We start from the raw sequence: 14994 nt of genomic DNA on the forward strand, positions 1-14994 counted from the left end.
ACTTCTTCTTCTTTCTCACCCCTTACCCGAATGTCACTAACAGCTAAAACGTCTAGCCCCATCTTACTTGCAGCCTCTGCCAGCTCTACCTTCTTCCCACAGTAGCCCCCATTGATATAAATAGCTCCCCATCTCTTTACCATTTGTTTGCCAAGTCATATCTTAGGAGTCCCTGGTTTTTCAGTTAGTGGTGGGACTCCGTCACCTCCAAGGGTCCGAGGCATTTTGCTCTGATTGTTGCCAGAATCATATTTAAAGTATCGGAGAAGCTGGTTGCTAGCCTTACTTGCCCCCAGTCCCATTGAGTTTTTTCCCTAACGGTTGAGGGACTATCCGGTGGATTTGGTAGTCTTTGCCGTATGAGCACAAAGGTGACCACGACTCAGAATATGTCCGAGATGCCCAGCCTTATTCCAAAGTAACTGGTATCCCGACTGTCGGGACCACTTAAATGGCCACTCATGTGTTGCCCGTGGTTCATGAACTAGGACATGACTACAGGAAGACACAACATGAACCTCACTGGTTAAGAATAGTTTCCAAAATTTTTCTGATAACGGAGAATTTATTGGTAAAGAGGACGCAGCATGTTACATTTGATAAAGGGCCAAAATGCGTAATAGTTGATCTGATAGCTATGAGTAATATTAACGTCAACATCCTTGGAGATAATGTAAAGAGACTTAAAAGAAGTCAGTCAACTAATACGATTACTTGGTTACAGTTATCTGATGCGAAATGAAATAGAACGACACGTAGGTTCAGCCGTGGGCAAAGTTGGTGGTAGACTTCGATTCACAGGTTAGCTTCTGCAATAATGTAGTCTTACTATTATGGTGGTTGTTTACAAAACTGTTGTGCAGTCCATCCTGGAATATTTCTCTACTGTGTGGTACTCATACCAAAGAGGATAAAGAAGGGGATACTGAACGAGCTACACCACTAAAATGTAAGCAGATAAATTTGAATAATCTTTCTCTCACAGGCTATGTGCGAATGATATTTGATATGTTGTGGTATGTTTCTAGATTCCTCAACAACGTCTCTGAAACGGACAAAACGTCTCACGGGAATCTTGGAGTCTACTTCCAAGCATCTCTCAGTTGATGTTTTTCAACTTTTCAGGAACGTTTTCCTGTGTGTCAAGTTAACCTGTGAAAAGCCGTGCAGCTCGTGTATTCGTTCAGTGTTCCTTGTTCGTCCTATTTGGTATGAGACCCACGCAGTAGATAAATATACCAGGATGGCCTGCACAACTGTTTCTAAACAACCTTGGTTTTCGAATGACTTCATTTTTCTAGTAGCCAGCTAGTGAACCGAAGACTACCACGAGCCTTGCCCCTGGGCGAATCTATGTGATCATTTCATTTCATGTCGCTTGATATGGCTGTACCAAAGTACTTGTACAGGTTGACGGATTCCTCTTAACTCTCTTTAAATCATCTCCAAAAGCGATGAAATTAATTTACTCATGTCTATCATACCAACTGTTTTTACTTATGAATTTGTCCCTTTATCAAAAGTAACATGCTGCGTCCTCCTTACCAATAACTTCTCAGTACAGATACAAATTATGTTTGATACCTCATATCGCTGTCCTTTCGTTTATTAATGCTGATGTAGTAGGAAGAAAAATATTTTTCAGAAACCAGGAAACATTGCGTCCACATGACGACCTTGATCTTTTGTCTTGCAGTTTTCCAAGCGTGGAAAAGGTTTGTTGGTTTCCATGTGTCACGTATTTAGAATTCATACTGGTTGGCGTAGGGGGAGTGATGCTGTACAAGAGCTCAGAACGTCTGCGATTCAGCAGAAGATGCTCGTCATACTGCATGATACTCTTGTGAATCATTTCTGCTACATTTCTTGCAGATGGGTGTACGTATTTCAAGTATCTGGCAATGTCCTTAGCTCTAGGGATCTGCGATATATTATGAATAAAGCAAATTGCATATAGATTCTGACAGGAATTTCGTCTGGGACAGAAACATTGTTCACGTTTAGTTATTTTAGTTGTTTCTCAAAGTCAACGATATACATAAACCATACATGTTTGCTGCATGCATTAACCAGTACGCATTACTCCCATACGAGAAGCATGGTGGTAATACGAAGGACTCTATAAAATAGATGCTGTACCTCTAACCTCAACTAACACATAAATCACATCCCTAGGGTGTACCTTCGATGATTCAATTGAAAATATTGTTGGTCCATTTTAGAACGAATCCACGCTCATTCCATCCTGATCCTAACCGCATACCATGCTGAAACATTTATATGAAAGTGTGATACCCGGGAAACTGGTGCCTCTCCTTTCAATCCACTTCTTATTCGACTGAACGATTTTATTTCTTATACAGGTGGCCGTTGCTGTATAAATGTCTTGCCTACTACGTTTAAACAGCAGACCCTCTCACAATAATCCTCCATATATAAGATACCAACAAAGGAGTAAGTGGAATCATGGCAAGATTATCACTCTCTCACAGAATACCATATAAACATGTGATTCGTTTCATCTGCAGAGTATCGCTGCTCAATCACCGAACTCTAATTTCCTGTCTAGCAGGATAAATTAATTGCTTTCGAAATACAGCGAATCTAGAGGTATAGAAAAAAAATTTCTTCGTGTTCACACCTAGAGGAAATAAAGGCAAAATGAATGCTATTCCAAGAAAAATGAATGAGAATGATAAGTGTAAAAAAGAGAAGTATATGAATAATCAAATTCGGAAGCTGAAGAGGTCATTGTATATATTAAATGTAGAGGGCAACTGTAAAGAACAATATTTTCTTTGCTACGGCCCTGGCGAGCAGACACATCTTAGGCATGTGAGGTGAGTGGGGTTAATAGGAATTTCGTAAATGTATTTCAGGAAATTAAAGTACATAAAAATTCAGAGCCAAGAGCAATACTTATACCGACTTTATATGTCATTCTCTTAAACTAGAAACTTGCTGTCTTCCTTTTCCGTTCTCTAACACTGTTGTAATAAAATAACTGTTTCTTCAGCTATGTTTCATTGTAGCTTTATTTTTACTGTGCGTAAATGAAATATTTCAGTGGCTAGATGCAGAGGCCTCTATTTCTAGTATTAGGCAAGTTTAGGATCTGAGATTAGGGAAGCATGCCATGGGGGATCAGTTTAGGATGTCTGTGGTTGTCAAGATTGTGCCGAGCTGGCTGCAAAGAAAATGATCTATTCATGATCGAGAGTGTGAAGAAAAACATGGGTGTAGATCGGAAACACAGGTTAGTCTTTCCCAGGCAGTTTCAGCTCAGTCGAGCCACCTTTGTGAGGACCTAGTCCGCAGTAGTGGGTGCGCGTCACCCGTCAGTTCCGCTGCGTCGTGGAAGTCTGGCCTGCTAGCCTATGTATCACGCGCAGTCGGTGGCCCCAAGGTACGTCATCTGGATTTGCTCTTGAAGAATGGTGGCAGACAGCAGTCTCTGCAGGCTGATCTCTCAAGCAATCTCTTTGACGCTGTGTGCTCAGGAGACTCGCGATAGCTCAAAGTGTACTACTCGTTGCTGTGCACAGTTCAACGCATCTCTCCAGTTAGGAGAGCAGCTGGAATGGCTGCCCCTCAAGATGGTTGCTGGTGTAAAGTTTCTTGCGTCAGCTGGTCAAGCCTGAAAAGGCCAGCAAAATGATGGCAGTATCTTCAAGTGAGACTTATACTTCCATAGACAGCTATACTTTAGCACGTAGAGAGCTGACTGACACAGCCCTCCCTGTGCCACTGGGCACGTGCTACTGAGAGGCTGAATTTTTTGTGCGCTCTGACGCAATGGTGGTTACACTTACTTCACGTGTATTACTTTTCTCGTGGCTTCAGAGCTTCGTAACTTCCTCTTTTAGTCGTTCTTTTTCTGTTGCATCAGTGCGTTATAACGGGAGTTTCTTATGTTAGTATACCTGTCGCCATAATGTCACTGTGTTTCGTTAGGGGACTCGGTTTTCCAGGCTGTCCCACTTGTCGCAATCGCTTCTGTGTTCACCTCAGCCTTCTCAGCATTTCTTCCTAGGTGAAAGCTTGCCGCTCATTGGTGCAGGCGGCCTGACTTGTAATATCGCCAGTGTCTCGGGTGAAACGTCTCTCCCTCTCTTCAAAACATTCGGCTCTAATTTTCTGTAAAAACGTCATCATTTTACGTTTATACATTGCTCAATTCAATTATCGTTCTACAGCCACTGAACTTATTCACTTGATGCTATAAATTGACCCTCTCTTCTAAAGCAGTATGTCTGTGCAACTCATCAAGTTAATAATTTTGATCTTTACCGAGGCTATTTCTTACTCATTAACACAAAATGTACATAATAACAAGCTTATCTAGTAGTTTACACGTAACCTCGTAGCATTAATTGCCTTTGTTTACAAACCAGTCAGTGGATACTTGGTGCACAAGTAAATCTAACCGAGGTACTGAAGTTCCTTAAAAGATGTATGTTTGTATCCACACAACCGCTTACTTCAGCAGGGGGTGTGGCTCACTGTTCAGGCAATATGTCGGGTACATGTAGTACTGACTTTCATTTAAAAAGACGTAGATTACACAAATCGGAGTCAGAAACACTAGAGCGCTGAAAGATGACATGCTTATTGTTGTAATATTGCGGCGTTGCCTACCGTGATATTGCTGTCTGTGCCGGAGTATTAGCTCTAATGTATTATCCCATTCCGTGTTGGTTCTGGTTCATTGAGTTATTGTATGATGTTCACGTTTATGATACTATTGAAAAAGGTTAACTTTGGGATGGCAGTCCGTCTAGCGGCACCTCGGACCATTAAAACATTGGCTGTGTCAATATACCGGTAACCGTGGAGGATAAACAAAATGTCATATGAACTATGTCACAGTACGTAATATTCATTAGGATTCCACTGTTCCGTAACTCCATTCTTACTATGCACTTTGTTTGTCCGTGTGGATTACAATTTACAATTACTATGTATGGTGATACAAGAGTAAACCTAGTACGTGCCCACTGTGTGGAAATGTTGAAGTAGCGTTAACATCTCCCTTTAAAATTCACTATCATCACCTTGTCCAAGGAATAACTGTACTTCGTGTGTTCTTAGGCAGTCTCTAACAAGCGACTCGGGCAGATCGTAACACTTTCCCTCTGACATCCCAATAAGACCTCCACTCACATCGGAGAGTAGCAGTCCGTTTGCCATGATGTTACTAGTACTTCTTTGATTTGTATCTGTAACCATTTCCTTCCACGTTATCACTTCATTCCCCAGGATCCCCTTTTCGCTTAGCCACCTGAGACAAAGACAGCCTTACCACTTGCGACAGGGGCGGGTGCATTCATGATTTCACTGTACTTAAAATATACCAGGATGATTGAGCCGTGGCGCTCGATTCGATATGTCACTCGCGGGCTGGTTCACTATCTTTGGATAGAGTTCGGCTGGCCGTGATGTGGGAGTAGTTGAAGCGAGTGTGCTAATGGCACGAGTGATAGCGAGGTTAGTGAGGCCATTAAATATTGAGAGAGCTCCGCGCTGTGAAAGGGTTCTGTGCTCGGAGCCAAAGAAATGTACTGTGCTGTACCCAGTCGGTAGCGGGTTTTTGTTGGCCGTTGGTGCTGTTGCGTCGACAATAATACCGTTTGGAGAGACGATAACCCTCTAGTTCTGCCTTTCCATCCAGGTCCCAGGTTCAGCTCCACTACTGAATTTGGTTAGACACTTGTCTGATGAAAGCATGTTTACGTGTAAAGGAGAACGTCCCATTTTCTGTGAAGTTCTAGTGGAGCACGCCATGTATTTAATGTTGGCATAATAAGTTAGGCCTTGAGACACACACTGTTCCGAAACAGCATAATATTTGTAGTTAATTTTATTTAATCTTATGGCTAGGGCAGGCCGTTCGGAGGGTGCCGATCTTTCAATTTGACGCCACTTCAGCGACCTGCAGTCAATGAGGATGATGATGAGAACAGCACAACACCCAGTCGTCCATGGGCGGAGAAAATTCCCCGACCCAGCCGGCAATCGAACCCCGGCCTAGAGGACTGACAATCCGTCACTCTGACCATTCAGCTACCGGGGGCGGACATATTTGTAGTGAAAATACTATATAAACGTGACTGTTAGGCTGCTTCCTGTGCCTGTGTAGGCATTTTACTCAGCAGCTCAGTTTTGAGGAATTTCTTATTATTAGTATTCACGTATAGACCCAACAGGACCAAGCGAGGAAGAATCAATCAATCTCGCTTTTGATGGTTGGCCTTCATTTTTGTCCAAATTTGTTTCATCCTATGAGAAAGAAGTCTCTTACTTTCATCAGATCACAGTGTTCAAATCCGTTTTCTAATTTCCCTCTGACCAACTCTCCATTCACATCTCTTTTGTCTGAATGTTTTTCTGTCTGTAACGTAGTCTGAGTTATACCAGCTACTTTAAGATCCTTCTTAATAGCAGCGATCCATATAATTGTCACACTTCTTGGCCTTATTTCTGTTTTCCTACAATTCTACAATTTGTTTTGTCAGCCTAGTGGATGCCTTTCTTTTAACCTGCCGATAAAATTTAAGTCTTCGTTATCTCATGCCACCATGCATGTTTGTGTATTTTTCTATTTCCTCATTAGTTCTCAACCTATAACTTTCTCCATAAATAATTTTGCGGCCTAATATTTTGCAAATAATCTTTCTTTCTCTAGAATTTCTTCAGTACCCCTCCTTTTGTATAAAATTAAAGTTTCAGCTCCATAAAGAAATTCAGGTTTGATTTCAGTGCTGTAATGACTAAGTTTATTGGACTTAAAAAGTGAATTTTATTATAAATATTTTGTGTTTATCTGAAAATAGTTACCTTATTTTGATTAGAACTTAGGTAACAGATATTTCCAGACTTTTTCTTGTATGATTTCCCCAAAGTAGTTAAACTAGGAAACCCTTTTCAGGTTTCCATATTTAGTGTTCCAAAACTTCTTCGATGGTTGTTTCTTGCACATCATTTATTCCATTTTTTCGAATGATATTTGTAGTCCTACGTTTTTCCGCAACTTCTTTAACAATTTCAGTTTGTTTTTTGAGCTGTGGCAATACCCCTAATTGAAACTGCCTGATCATCTGCTAAGGCGAGGCAATTTATTTCTACCTAACTTGATTGAGTGATTTACATTTTCACTCGACTTTTGCTCTCGGCAGTCTGCAATTACGTTTTCCAAAACACAGTAATGAGGAGAGTACATCTTCCTGTCTAACTGCTGTCTTCGTATCAAATGGTTCATAAATGTCTCACATGAATTTTGTTACAGAGATAGTGTCGGTAAACGTTTCCTTAAACATTGTCAGAGTTTTATTATCTAACTCTAGTTCCTTTAATATTTGGAAAAGAGATTGAAGATCAATTGAGTCGCTGAGTGTTTTAAAATTCACAAATGCACATACATTATTGTTACTAGAAATCTTTTGGTGCTTAAGGATTATATTTAAATTAAGAATTTTGTTTTGGACAGGATCTGTTTGGCATAAGGCCAATTTTAGTTTCTAACTATTCTTGGGCTCGATCACGTATAAAATGCGAGAGAAGTTTGTGTGTGACCACGGGATGAGAGATTCCTCGGTAATCATTAACATTGGTTCTACCCCCTTTTTTAAGCAGTGGATGGATTAGGGCAGTTTACCAAACCTCAGGGATTTTCTCAGTTTTCCATATATGCGCTACTAGTTGAGTGATTTCTTTTATAGTGCTAGGGCTATCTAATTCTAGTAGTTCTGCAGTTCAAACGTCTTCTCTGAATGCTTTATTGTTTCTAAGTCTCTTAATTTGTTTAGTTATTTCGACTTCATCATGTTCTTTAGAAATAGGTTTGATGTTTGCTGTCGTTGGAATTTATTGGCTGGTTCTGGACAGTTTAACAGTTTTTCAAAATAATTCACAAGTACCTCACTATTTTCCTTGTTTTTAGGAGCCAAACTACCCCTTTAATTTTTGAGGGAAAGACTTCAAGTTGGTAAGCAGCTAGTTTAGTTTCGAATATATTGTAGAAAAGTTTCTTGTATCTTCTTTAGGTAGTCTTTTCCGATTTCTAAAAGCTGGGCATTATTTGTAGTTTCTTTCATTTAGAAGTTTCTTTTCTTAATGTTAGAAAGGGGCTCTATGTATTTTCAATTTTGTTACTATTTCAAACTAAACTTTACTGTTGTTTCACAAACTGGATTCCACAAAGGGGGTTCTCGTTTCTTTCGTAGGGGAATTAAATATGGTGCTGTTTTGAAGAACTTTTCTTTAAGGCTTTGCCAATTGTTGGATTGCTTTTTGTCAAGTTAGCTTGCTGGAATTGAGGTTAATTTAGCGTCGTCAAACTTTTGGGATACAGTTTTTTGTATTGATGAGTTTTTTAGGGTGAAGTTTTACTTTTATTCTGTTTAAATAACTGTCAGAATCAATATTAGCCGTTTTCCTAGCTCCCACGCTTAAAATTTCTATTTTAAATTAGATAATGAAACTGTTACTTGATCGATCAGAAATTCTCTAATAAATGTATTAGGCGCCCACCAATTTTTTCGAAGGGTTCCTTTAAAAAGTGATGATTTTAAGGTTAAAATTTTGCTTCGATTCTCTTCTGTTCCAGTTTTCCCACAGTCTATGTATCACTACCATACAATACTGTACTCCAGACGTACATCCTCAGAAATTTCTTCCTCAAATTAAGGCCGGTATTTGATATTAGTAGACTTCTCTTTGCCAGAAATGCCTTTTTTTCCATAGCGAGTCTGCTTTTGATGTCCTCCTTGCTCAGTCCGTCATTGGTTATTTTACTGCCTAGGTAGCAGAATTCCTTAACTTCATTGACTTCGTGACCATCAATCCTGATGTTAAGTTTCTCGCTGTTCTCATTTCTACTACTTCTCATTACCTTCGTCTTTCTCCGATTTACTCTCCAACAATACGGTGTACTCATTAGACTGTTCATTCCGTTTAACAGATCATTTAATTCTTCTTCACTTTCACTCAGGATAGCAATGTCATCAGCAAATCGTATCATTGATATCCTTTCACCTTGTATTTAGTTCCACTCCTGAACCTTTCTTTTATTTCCGTCATTGCTTCCTCGATGTACAGATTGTAGAGTAGGGGCGAAAGGCTACAGCCTTGTCTTACACCCTTCTTAATACGAGAACTTCGTTCTTGATCGCCAGTCTTATTAATCCCTCTTGGTTGTTGTACATATTGTATATGACCCGTCTCTCCCTATAGCTTACCCCTACTTTTTCAGAATCTCGAACAGCTTGCACCATTTTATATTGTCGAACGCTTTTTCGAGATCGACAAATCCTATGAACGTGTCTTGATTTTTCTTCAGCCTTGCTTCCATTATTACCCGTAACGTCAGAATTGCCTCTGTCGTGCCTTTACTTTTCCTAAAGTCAAACTAATCGTCACCTAGCGCATTCTCAATTTTCTTTTCCATTCTTCTGTATATTATTCTTGTAAGCAGCTTAGATGCATGAGCTGTTAAGCTGATTGTGCGATAATTCTCGCACTTGTCAGCTCTTGCCGTCTTCGGAATTGTGTGGATGATGCTTTTCCGAAAGTCAGATGGTATGTCGCCAGACTCATATATTCTACACACCAACGTGAATAGTCGTTTTGTTGCCACTTCCTCTAATGATTTTAGAAATTCTGATGGAATGTCATCTATCCCATCTGCCTTATTTGACCGTAAGTCCTCGAAAGCTCTTTTAAATTCCGATTCTAATACTGGATCCCCTATCTCTTCTAAATCGACTTCTGTTTCTCCTTCTATCACATCAGACAAATCTTCACCCTCATAGAGGCTTTCAATGTATTATTTCCACCTATCTGCTGTCTCCTCTGCATTTAACAGTGGAATTCCCGTTGCACTCTTAATGTTACCACCGTTGCTTGTAATGTCACCAAAGGTCGTTTTGACTTTCCTGTATGCTGAATCTATCCTCCCGACAATCATATCTTTTCCGATGTCTTCACATTTTTCCTGCAGCCATTTCGTCTTAGCTTCCCTGCAATTCCTATTTATTTCATTCCTCAGCGACTTGTATTTCTGTATTCCTGATTTTCCCGTAACATGTTTGTACTTCCTCCTTTCATCAATCAACTGAAGTATTTCTTCTGTTACCCTTGGTTTCTTCGCAGCTGCCTTCTTTGTACCTATGTTTTCCTTCGCAACTTCTGTGATGGCCCTTTTTAGAGATGTCCATTCTTCTTCAATTGTGCTGCCTACTGCGCTATTACTTATTGCTGTATCTACAGCAACTGTGCTGCCTACTGCGCTATTACTTATTGCTGTAACTACAGCTTCAAACGTATCTCGTCATTCCTTAGAACTTCCGTATCCCACTTCTTAGCATATTGATTCTTCCTGACTAATGTCTTGAATCAGCGTACTCTTCATCACTACTATATAGTGATCTGAGTCTATATCTGCTCCTGGGTACGCCTTACAATTCAGTATCTGATTTCGGAATCTCTGTCTGACCATGATGTAATCTAATTTAAATCTTCCCGTATATCCCGGCCTTTTCCAAGTATACCTCCTCCTCTTGTGATTCTTGAACAGGGTATTCGCTATTACTAGCTGAAACTTGTTACAGAACGCAATTAGTCTTTCTCCTCATTCATTCATTGTCCCAAGCCCATACTCTCCTATACCCTTTTCTTGTACTCCTTCCCCTACAACTGAATTCCAGTCGCCCATGACTATTAGATTTTCGTCCCCCTTTACATACTGCATTATCCTTTCAATATCATCATACACTTTCTCTATCTGTTCATCTTGAGCTTGCGACGTCGGCATGTATACCTGAATTATCGTTGTCAGTGTTGGTCTGCTGTCGATTCTGATTAGAACAACAAGGTCACTGAACTGTTCACAGTAACACACCCTCTTCCCTACCTTCCTATTCATAACGAATCCTACACCTGTTATACCATTTTCTGCTGCTGTTAATACTCACCTGACCAGAAATCCTTGTCTACCTTGCACTTCAATTCACTGACCTCTACTATATCTAGATTGAGACTTTGCATTTCCCTTTTCAGATTTTCTAGTTTCCCTACCACGTTCAAGCTTCTGACATTCCACGCCCCTATTCGTAGAACCTTATCCTTTCGTTGATTATTCAATCTTTTTCTCATGGTAACCTCCTCCTTGGCAGTCCCCTCCCGGAAATCCGAATGGGGGACTTTTCCGGAATCTTTTGTCAATGGAGAGATCGTCATGACACTTCTTCAACTACAGGCCATATGTCCTGTGGATACACGTTACGTGTCTTTAACTCAGTGGTTTCCATTGCCTTGCGCATGCTCATGTCGTTGATCATTGCTGATTCTTCCGCCTTTAGGGGCAATTTCCCACCCCTAGGACAAGAGAGTGCCCTGAACCTCTATCCGCCCTCCGCCTTCTTTGACAAGGCCTTGGCAGAATGAGGCTGACTTCTTATGCCGGATGTCTTCGGCCGCCAATGCTGATTATTTATCAAAATATAAGCAGTGGCGGAGGTCGAACCCGGGACCGAAGACGTTTTGATTATGAATCAAAGACGCTACCCCTAGACCACCTCAGTTATTGAATTTTAAATATTTTTGGAGACGGAGAAAGCAACTCCGTGATGTAGCGTATTATTAGCTATTCTTTTATCGGGTTTACTTTTAAAATAACGATAATTGCCTAAATACATGCTGTTATCATCCGTCATTCGTGTTTCCTGAAGTGCCAAAATTTGAATCTTTTGTTCTTTTAATATGTCTTCCAATTTATAAAGTTCATTTGGGTGCGAAAGTTTCGGTATGTTAGGTGTTGGGAAAAACATATGTATTTAGTTATAAGTTGGCCAGAGAACTCCGAATTCCATTGTTGAATCGCGTTGCATATTAATTTGCCACCCCGGGATCCGAAATACCAGCTGCGCCAGTAATACTGGCGGTGGATTGACCACCTGTCGTAATATTGTTGGGAACTTAGACACGCACTCAAGGATACTTCAATTCAATAAAGTCGAGGCAATAAGTACTAATCAAACACAAACTTTCGCTTGTAACTTCCAACATATTTTATTTAAGAATTGCATTACAACAGCAAACTGCTGTTACCCAGAATAATATATGTCATTACCCTATAATTTTAAACATTACTAAAGAAACAAAATGTCTACGGGCGTCAAAGCCCACACCAAACAACAAATAATTTTAAATCCCTCTTCACTTATATCGTAAGAATCATACAAACGATAAATATTTTACTGAGAAAAACTGCCACAGGAACAGGATACTTTTTGAGATATAACAGCAAGAACAAATCACGAATTCTGTTTCTGTATAAGGTATTAAAAACCCAACGACCAACTGCAACGGACGACGTGCACAGCTTATTGCAACACTGAAACAACTACGTAAAACCACACAGAAACTGGGCAGTATCCAGAGTAACACAATCGTTAAAGCATTATAAAATTTCAGAACAGGAATACGGCCACGAGGGACCCACAAGCCATTCACAATCAGGATTAACCACTTTAAATATCTGCACTACTTTGTCATTAATAATATTTGCAGACAGGCTTATTACTGCCAGAGAAGGAAGTGATAATACACTCAGATATATAAGAAGCTGATCATAGTACTAAATCTCATACCTCAAAACAGCCTCAGAGCCGATTAATTACATTATATATATTCCTTCTACGGATCGGAGCGTGGAATGTCAGATCCCTTAATCGGGCAGGTAGGTTAGAAAATTTAAAAAGGGAAATGAACAGGTTAATTTTAGATATAGTGGGAATTAGTGAAGTCCGGTGGCAGGAGGAACAAGACTTTTGGTCAGGTGAATACAGGGTTATAAATACAAAATCAAATAGGGGTAATGCAGGAGTAGGTTTAATAATGAATAGGAAAATAGGAATGCAGGTAAGCTACTACAAACAGCATAGTGAACGCTTTATTGTGGCCAAGATAGACACAAAGCCCATGCCTACGACAGTAGTACAAGTTTATATGCCAACTAGCTCTGCAGATGATGAAGAAATTGATGAAATGTATGATGAGATAAAAGAAATTATTCAGGTAGTGAAGGGAGACGAAAATTTAATAGTCATGGGTGACTGGAATTCGTCAGTGGGACAAGGGAGAGAAGGAAACATAGTAGGTGATTATGGATTGGGGCTAAGAAATGAAAGAGGAAGCCGTCTGGTAGAATTTTGCATAGAGCATAACTTAATCATAGCTAACACTTGGTTCAAGAATCATAAAAGAAGGTTGTATACATGGAAGAATCCTGGAGATACTAACAGGTATCAGATAGATTATATAATGGTAAGGCAGAGATTTAGGAATCAGGTTTTAAATTGTAGGACATTCACAGGGGCAGATGTGGACTCTGACCACAATCTATTGGTTATGACCTACAGATTAAAACTGAAGAAACTGCAAAAAGGTGGGAATTTAAGGACATGGGATCTGGATAAGCTGAAAGAACCAGAGGTTGTACAGAGTTTGAAGGAGAGCATAAGGGAACAATTGGCAGCAATGGGGGAAAGAAACACAGTTGAAGAAGAATGGGTAGCTCTGAGGGATGAAGTAGTGAAGGCAGCAGAGGATAAAGTAGGTAAAAAGACGAGGGTTGCTAGAAATCCTTGGGTAACAGAAGAAATATTGAATTTAATTGATGAAAGGAGAAAATATAAAAATGCAGTAAATGAAGCAGGCAAAAAGGAATACAAACATCTCAAAAATGAGATCGACAGGAAGTGCAAAATGGCTAAGCAGGGATGGCTAGAGGACAAATGTAAGGAAGTAGAAGCTTATCTCACTAGGGGTAAGATAGATACTGCCTACAGGAAAATTAAAGAGACCTTTGGAGAGAAGAGAACCACGTCTATGAATATCAAGAGCTCAGATGGCAATCCAGTTCTAAGCAAAGAAGGGAAGGCAGAAAGGTGGAAGGAGTATATAGAATGTTTATACAAGGGCGATGTACTTGAGGACAATATTATGGAAATGGAAGAAGATGTAGATGAAGACGAAATGGGAGGTAAGATACTGCGTGAAGAGTTTGACAGAGCACTGAAAGACCTGAGTCGAAACAAGGCCCCCGGAGTAGACAACATTCCATTAGAACTACTGACGGCCTTGGGAGAGCCAGTCATGACAAAACTCTACCAGCTGGTGAGCAAGATGTATGAGACAGGTGAAATACCCTCAGACTTCAAGAAGAATATAATAATTCCAATCCCAAAGAAAGCAGATGCTGACAGATGTGAAAATTACCGAACTATCAGTTTAATAAGTCACAGCTGCAAAATACTAAGGCGAATTCTTTACAGACGAATGGAAAAACTGGTAGATGCGGACCTCGGGGAGGATCAGTTTGGATTCCGTCGAAATGTTGGAACACGTGAGGCAATACTGACCTTACGACTTATCTTAGAAGAAAGATTAAGAAAAGGCAAACCTACGTTTCTTGCATTTGTAGACTTAGAGAAAGCTTTTGACAATGTTGACTGAAAACTCTCTTTCAAATTCTGAAGGTGGCAGGGGTAAAATACAGGGAGCGAAAGGCTATTTACAATTTGTACAGAAACCAGATGGCAGTCATAAGAGTCGAGGGGCATGAAAGGGAAGCAGTGGTTGGGAAAGGAGTGAGACAGGGTTGTAGCCTCTCCCCGATGTTATTCAATCTGTATATTGAGCAAGCAGTAAAGGAAACAAAAGAAAAATTTGGAGTAGGTATTAAAATTCATGGAGAAGAAATAAAAACTTTGAGGTTCGCCGATGACATTGTAATTCTGTCAGAGACGGCAAAGGACTTGGAAGAGCAGTTGAACGGAATCGGCAGTGTCTTGAAAGGAGGATATAAGATGAACATCAACAAAAGCAAAACGGGGAAAATGGAATGTAGTCAGATTAAATCAGGTGATGCTGAGGGAATTAGATTAGGAAATGAGACACTTAAAGTAGTAAAGGAGTTTTGCTATTTAGGAAGTA

This window comes from Schistocerca gregaria, chromosome 3 (genome assembly GCF_023897955.1).
Source record: "Schistocerca gregaria isolate iqSchGreg1 chromosome 3, iqSchGreg1.2, whole genome shotgun sequence".
Classification (NCBI taxonomy): Eukaryota; Metazoa; Arthropoda; class Insecta; order Orthoptera; family Acrididae; genus Schistocerca; species Schistocerca gregaria.